The 8127-nt window shown below is 45.8% G+C and overlaps 1 long non-coding RNA gene across 1 annotated transcript in view; it reads left to right on the forward strand.

Annotated features, from left to right (window-relative positions):
• LOC116094817 overlaps window positions 1–7843 on the forward strand; it is a 15330-nt gene extending 7487 nt beyond the window's left edge. The window contains exons 2-4 of the long non-coding RNA XR_004120330.1: window positions 3615–3869; window positions 5590–5831; window positions 7609–7843. This is a non-coding gene — a long non-coding RNA (uncharacterized LOC116094817). The remainder of the gene's footprint in view (window positions 1–3614; window positions 3870–5589; window positions 5832–7608) is intronic.
• The last annotated feature ends 284 nt before the right edge of the window (window positions 7844–8127 follow it).

Raw genomic sequence — 8127 nt, forward strand, 5'->3', positions numbered from 1 at the left:
CCCCCGGCATCTCCTCTGAAGCTTGTCAGAGAGGGTTTGGGACACTGGAGCTATTCCCAGTGTAGGCTCTAGGTGTGACTGCAGTTCTGCTGGGGATGCCCACGGAAAGGCTGCTCCAGACAACCTGCTGCAAGCTGCTGCTGCTCCTTAGCCCCACCTTGTTTGATTTAAGACCTCAGTGGGAGCAGTTTGGGACCAGTAGAGGCTTAACTGAACCCTGGAGCTCAGTGTGGTAGCCCCCTTCAGGCTCCCTTAAAGAGGTATGTTATAGGGACCTGCAATATGCAAAGGCAGGGGTGTCGAATTTATGATTGCTAAGGGGAGGGAGCTAGGTTGCACATACTTTCCATAGAATATCCTTCTGCATCTTCTGAGAAAGAAATTTGGTAGATAAAGAAAGGAAGGCTCCAAGGACTTGCTGTCACAGATGGTAAGCATCAGATCACGGTTCAAGCGTGTCACTGTGTGACTGTAGAACCTCATGGGCTCCCATAGCCTCCTGACCCTAGGTCAGCTAGCTTTTCCCTCTGGAAGAAGGGTCTTCATCCTTAGTCCCCAAGCCAACTCTCTCTCTTTCCCCTGCCCAGGAGTCCTGTGCCTTTCTGAACTGTCACAGAGCACCTACAGCTCTGTGGGCACCCTCAGTCCTTCTTTCCCTGCCCACCCTTTGCTCTGGGCCATCTCTCAGCATGCAAGCCTGGGTGCACCGTGCCTTTTCTACAAGCCCCACCCACACGCTCGTGGTTTTGAGACTCTACTTCCAGTTCGGTTCCGGGATCATGCAACTGTCTCCTTTTGTTCTTCTTCAGAAGTGTTTTAGCTGCTTCTGACTCTTCTCCCTGCTCCTACAACTTGAAATGCAAACCCTCCTCCAGACGTCTGCAATGGATTCACATCTTTTTTTTTTTTAACCTTTCAGCTCTGCGCTCCTACGACTACAGCACTGTATGCAGATACACCCACATCAATATATCTGCAGGTCTGATTGAAGGATAAACAAAAGTAATCTGGTGGGGGTCTACAAGGCCAAGCCGACTCTGGCATACTGTGGGCACTCTGTCTACAAAGGGGATTTCACAGGAAGAGAACTGACCTGCCTCAAAGTTACAGCCAGTAGACCTGTACTCCTTCAGCCCATTTTTTGGTTCTTCCATTTAGCACTCTATAAAAAGTGGCTGAGTGAATGCCACAATTGAAGCTTGATACATTGGCATGGAACATGGCAGTCCTTGACTGGGAACCAGACTTAACTTTGTGCACAGCAGGCTCACACATAGTCAAGTCTGAGGCTTTTCCTCATTTGAGCAACTCAACTAGAGCTAAGCTCCCAGATGACTCATGCCGATGTAGTTAACACTCAGAGAGCCCAGTGCCATCTTCTGTCCCTGCCCTTGCTGATCCATCCAGAATTAGAGTTTCATTAATTTTACCCAGCCTATGTCTTTATGGCTTCACTTTAGGTTTTCACATCTATTCTCAAGGTCACCGTCAAGGTCAGTCCTAATTACTGCTGGCCTTGATGCAAACGCTGTCATGTCAATACCTCTGCAGGTGATGCGGCTCCTCTCCTTTGTGCATATATGTAGGGTATGTGTGTGCATGCTTGCATGTGTGGGTGCTCTGTGTGTGTGCCTGGGGGGCCAGACGGTGATGTTGAGTGCCTGCCCTCTTTAATTGTTCTTCAGTTTAAACACTGAGACAAGGGTTCTTTCTGAACACAAAGCTTGTCATTTTGACTAGTTTCTCTACCTAGCATGCCCTGGGCTTTTCCTTCTGTCTCCCATGGGCTGGGATTACAGGTGTCTGTCTTGCCTTTACATGGGCTCTGGGGATCCGAACTCATCCTTGTACAGCAAGCTCTTGATCAGCTGAGCCATGTCCCCAGCTCCACTTGTCTTTGTGCCACAAGCTTTGGCTATTTTCCTTGTGGCTGGTTCTGTGTTTGAAACAAAACAAAACAAAAACAAGAGCCAAATCCAAACAGAATTGGCTCTGGGAAAGCACGGATAAAGGGGTCTACAAGAAGCATCAGCTGTCTGTCTAATTCTGAAGGCACTGAGAACGGTTTCTCCTTCTGGCTTTCCCCTTGAGCTGTCTGAGCAGGTTTAAGCCCTCAGAGCTCTGTATCATGCAGGCTGAGAGTTGCACTTACAGCAAAGCAACTCTGAGAAAAAAACTGAGCCACCATGCCATCTGTGTCTGGTTATGTTGCTTGAGACAGAGGGGCAGAGATCCTTTGGGAGAGGGAGAGTTGGAGAGAGAAAGAAATAAGAGAGGAGAGGGAAGACCTTTTTGACATGAACCTTAGATGGAAGGCAGAAGAAAGGATTGGAATCTTTTGTGTGTGTGTATACATATATGCATATATATAAAATATTATATATAGCCAATAATGAGTTCCTTCTTTTGAAAATATTTTGTTATAATTTTTGTGAGTCCATAATCTTCCCTCATAAAAACAGGGAGCTAATGAACTTTAGGGGCTTGCTTAAGTTTTAGAACTTTAGATTCTATGTGTGTGTGTGTGTGTGTGTGTGTGTGTTTGTGTGTGTGTTTGTGTGCATGTGTCTGTGTGTGTGCACATGTGAGTGTGTCTCTGTGTGTTTCTATGTGTCTGTGTGCATGTGCGTGTGTGTGTGTGTGTGTGTGTGTGTGTGTATAGTGTTCAAGTGCGAATATGCCAGAGGACAACCTCAGGGGTCATTCCTCAGGTACTATCCATTTCGGTTTTTGACACAGGGTCTCATCAACACAGATCTTGTCAAGCAGGATAGGTGAGCTGCCTGTGAGCTCCAGGCAACAACTTATGCCCACTTCCACAGAGCCAGGGAGTTCTGGGGGATTGAACTCAGGTACTCATGTTTGCAAGGGAAAAGCCTCTTACTAACTGAGGTCTTCGACCACCATCTGAGTTTTAGATCCAAGCATTCTAAGGGTCTTTGTGATGATCCAAAGGACAGGCTGCTTACTGTCTTGGAAACTCTTCCAAGTTGCAAGCTCTTGAGGACAGATGTGTCGAGGCCCTGATTTGATCATTACACATGCAGTAGAACAACCATTGATTTGAGTGGGGAACACTGAACTTTATTTGAAGGGATCCAGTGGTGGAGATGACTCAGTGCCTAATCGGTCTGGGAGGATCAAGGGACATCTCCACCCTCTGACTCTGATGGAACAGTGTGAGATTTCATGGGAGAATGTCTTTGGAAAGATTCCTTTTCTCATTCCAGTGCTTAACCAACTGAATTTATCTAATTCAACTTAATTCAGAATGGGCTTCTCTGACTACCATTAGCTGGACCAGGTGATTAATGCTTTTAGGTGATCCAAAATGAAGACCTGAGCTCAGTTCCCAGCATCAATATCTGGCATCTCACAACCACCTGTAACTCTAAATCCTCTCCGTCCCCCACAAGCATATACTCCACCACACACGCATACATGGCACAGATATGGTAAAAATATGCACATGCATAGATAAATGAACCTTAAAAAAAACCCACAGAGACATGTATCTGAGCCAATAGCAACCTGTATAAAGAGAAAGACACACACATCACTGAAGAATAGTTTTGTCCTTGGAAAATAATAGGCATTTGTTCATGTCTCTCCAGGAAAAAGCCACACAGAGAAAAACAGTTTCTTCAGAAGAAGACGAAAGTCCAGAACTGCATAAATTTCCCGTGGCTTTTCAAGAGCTGAAGAAAGACTTCAGGCTGAGTCTCTGTGTCTGTCAGGAGGGGAAAGGGGGAAGACAGTGGAAGCCCCTGCCTCACAGGGCAGCAGGCACAGAGCAGAGGCCTTTAAAGAAGCACGGAGTGGCTAGTCAGCTCTTCATGGCCTAGCAAATTAGACACGCATCCCAAAAGGTACCCTGTGATATTAAAGTCCATTTATATACTCTATAAAGTCCCCCCTGTGGGTCCTGGCAGGCACACACATGTTGGGATGTATGGGCTGGTTGATTCCACTATGACTCATGTGACGCTGACATGGCTGAAACTCACGGGTGACCCAGACCTGGATGGAAACTCGTGCAGGACCCAGGGCTGAGGCTCCTACAGAGAAGTCCCATTAATCCCCTGTGAGCCAAGTGGTGTAAATTACTAACACTGCTTTGGGAAGAGAACGGTGTCACAGCTTCTAATGAAAACGTCAGGGCGAGGAGCTGTCGGTAGTTGTTGTGCTGTTCTGAGGCAGGTGTTTTCCTACCTGTTATCCAAGCTGCTGCCTGAGGGGAACATCAGCAGCTATTTGTGCTGAGAGGACTATAAAGTGAGAGAGGACAGCTCTGCAGGACACGGTGTGTGGGCAGTTTGTGGAGAAGGGGTTGTGGGGAGGTGAGCTGTAGCGTAGGCTTGTGGGGTTGGGGGGGGGGAGTGTTGGGGGGAGAAACGGCTGTCGTGCACTGGGCCTGCTGTGCAGTGTATACTGCTATTGTAACACCAAGCAGCCCGCCCTGTGGATTTGGAAGTTGCCCTCCGGGGCAGCTTTCACTAAATCAGAGTCTAGTTTGGGAGGCTGGGGCAGGAGGATCCCAGGATGAAGGTTGGATCACCAGGGAAAGGAACAACATGGCTTAGTACTTCCATAGTCACTATGGAAGTGAACCCGGGTTCAGTGTGGTGTCAACGCTAGTGTGTTTCTGCCTCGTGTGACCCTTATATTGGCTGTTCCTTAGTGTCCCTGTGTTCTCATGTCCTTCCTTGCATTCATCTAGTTATTATCAAACAGCCACGGGCAAATCACTCTTTCTGAGCCTTTGTCTTTGATTCTATGCTGTGTCCCCTGAATCCTGCTCATCCTCTCCTTGTCCCTTGCCTGGGCTCTGCTGGCTTAGGCCTAGATTCTGGGCTCTCTCTCTCTCTCTCTCTCTCTCTCTCTCTCTCTCTCTCTCTCTCTCTCTCCCTCTTTCTCTCTCTCTCTCCTTACCCCCAGTGCAACAATACTACCAACTAATGCCACTGAGTAGGCACCGTTCGTGTGCCAAGCCTTTGGGTTGCTGTGCTCCACATTAATTCTAATGTTGTTGGCAAGGACCTCGAATGTGTATTACCACTTCCATTGTGAAGCTTGGGAGACCCCCAAAAGGTACATAAAGTGTGCAAGGTCATGCCTGCTACTGAGGGCTAAGCTCGCATTATAACCCGTGGCAGATGGACCGCACAGTGTATGCTTTTCTTTGATCACGATGTGTCTTCTGCCCAGACCTTGAGTGGCTCCTGTTGTTCAATACATCAAGTCTCCTTTCGTGGCACTCAAGGTCCTAGGTTCCCACACCTTCCCCTCTCCCTTGCCACTCATTCTGCATTTCAGTCAAGAACCCAGATGAACAAGCAGGAAGCCCAATTTTATTCACACCCACACCTTCTCTCCTGCGTGCTTTCTTACACGCTGTTTTTCTTGTCATGAGCAACGGCTTCTTGTCACATCTTGTCACTCTCTCTTCTGTGTAAAGAAACGTTGCCCAAGACAGCCCTGAACAGACTTAGGCTTGGGATCCATTAATTTTCTGGCCCTCAAAGGGTCTTTATTAAACAGTATGAAATGTTCTTTAAATAATGTTTCTTTTTAATATCATTTTAAAAGACATCCAGAGCAAATCAGAATGCAGCCCAGTGATTAATCGCAGAGCTGGATTCTGCTGCCCTCAGCCTCTGAGGATGTCCTGTACAGATTAACCTCCGCCACCGAGTTCTGTCTGAGGAAGTCGATGACGAAATGCTTCACCTATCACAAGACTGATCCTGGCTGTCATGAGGCATCACTCTGGAACTGCAAGCTTTCGTTTTCAAAGCCCTGGCAGGGCTTCAGGAGCTGTAAACCCTCCCGTGAGTAACTGAGCAGTGAGAACTGGAAGGTTTTCAGTCTCAACTCTCTTCAGCTTTAAACCCCACATTTAGCTGTAATTTCTCTTTCTGCTTAGGTTGGACATTCCTCTTGGTGAATACTTTTTTGATAAATATGCCAGGGTGAGGGTGAATTTGACTGAGACATATATGGGCTGGTCCAGTGAAGGCTGACCCAGGATAAAAATTCTTACCAGACCTGCCATTAACTCATTAGTCAGAGTAAGAAGTGAGAGAGATATGGATATAGAGAGAGTTCTTGGTGTATGAATGCACATACACATACAGATACATACCCACATACAATCATTTGCACATACACATATATACATACATACATACATGCTCATACATATATACACAGTTAAGCATACACATATGCAACCTTGTATGCACACATATGTCATACATACATATGTATAAACACATACATACATGTCAGTGCAACCATAGGCTTGAGTGGGAACACTGAAGCTTATGTACGAAGTCCAATTGTGACTCCACTCCTTGGGGAAAGCCAAGAGACATCTCGACCCTCTGATTCTAAAGGGACAGTGTGGGACAGGAGAATTGGGAAGTCCTTGGAAAGGTTCCTCCTCTCACTTTGACAGTGAAACAATTGAATTTATGTAATTCATCACAATATAGATTAAGTTCTCTAAGTTACAATTATTTGGAGCATGTTATAACTCACACTAATGCTTATGGGTGTTCCTAGAGAAATCTTTGCTCCTGGAAAAGGACCCGACTGAAGATTTGCTCCTGATGGACAGTTTAATTCTGACTTGTGTGGGTCAAATGCTTCATTACCCCTTTTTAATGCAATTTTATTTCTTAGCTTTCAAAACAAATCTGTTTTTGAAAAGTGGAGGTAGGAGTGGAGAGACTACACATGAGTAGAATGTCATCATTGGCAGCACCGTGTGTAAACATGGCATCACTTCACACTAGGGACATATATGGGATTACAGGAGTTACTAAATATACATGTGTGTGTGTATAATGTATTATGTATTATATATGTATTCAGTTTATATATTTTCATATATATACCATTTACATTTCTGCCACAAAACATGTGCACCATTACCATCACCAAGGCCAGTAATCACCACAGGGAGCTTCATGCCTGAAACATCAAACTCTGCTGCCAAAGAATTTATTATAATTATTATTACTATTTGGTGCTAAACACATGAAAATTTTTTGACTGTAGGATGTCCGGGAATTGACAAGTGATTGTGAGTATCCATCAATTGCCGAAAGTCATTCATCCACCCTGTGCTGGTCACAGAGGAGTCTGATTCCCACTGAGCCTTAAGGACTGCTGTTCCAATCTCATCCCATATGTGCAGAGAGTGGACAGGCTATTAGAGTTGATATCTATACGCTAGGCTCCCTGTAGGCTTGGTGAGCAAAAAGTAATAAAGGAAATACAAAACTGAGGAAAGAAAAATGTTGGCCTTGGTATCCTGGGAAAGACCTTTCACACTGCCTAGGAAGGCTTTTCTCAGCCTGCCGTGGGGGATACTTGCTCCACCTGAGAGTTCCAGATTAAAGCACAATATGTAAGGATTATAAAACAACCCATGAAAGTGCACTGGCCCAAAGATTTAGCGGCTTGTTTTCTGCTTTGTCTTTCCTTCTTACATCACCCTCCCACCCCTGCAGGGCATAACCTTTAAATTTTACGTCCTGTTCACAAATTTCTTCTGGGTATAATGACTAATTTCTTTTTTCTTGTTTTTCCCCGCTGAAGACTGTACAAAGGAAAAACCATAAATTGATGACATCTGTTTGTGACTTTAAGCAAGGGGCAGATTCAGGACTGTGCAAGCAACACCTGGTAACCTTCATCTTTGCACCACAGCACTCAGCTCCCAATTAACCCTAGATCTACACATCCAGCTGAGTGCCTCCATCCATTTCTACTGGGGAGCTGTGTGCTATGTGTCATTAGAAATGAACTCTGATCTGGAGCCGGTCCCTCTGCAGGATGAACCCAATGTCCCTTTCTAGGACATTAAGCTACCAATTCTCAGGACAGTCTGTGGTACCCCTTGCATGACAGGACGGTGGCTGCTGCTGACCACAGGGCGTAGAGTCAACAGAGAGCTGGGATGAGTCACTCAGGATTCGCCTGGAAACAAGATACGGTTTTAGATGAAAATAGTCACGAGTATTCCTCCACCACCTTCCTGGGTCAGCCATGCCATCTCCTTAGCCCGCGTCTTCTCAGTCTCATTGAATCTTTCTAACTAAAAGATCTTAATTAAGG

The sequence above is a fragment of the Mastomys coucha genome, unplaced genomic scaffold (assembly GCF_008632895.1).
Source record: "Mastomys coucha isolate ucsf_1 unplaced genomic scaffold, UCSF_Mcou_1 pScaffold17, whole genome shotgun sequence".
Lineage (NCBI taxonomy): Eukaryota > Metazoa > Chordata > Mammalia > Rodentia > Muridae > Mastomys > Mastomys coucha.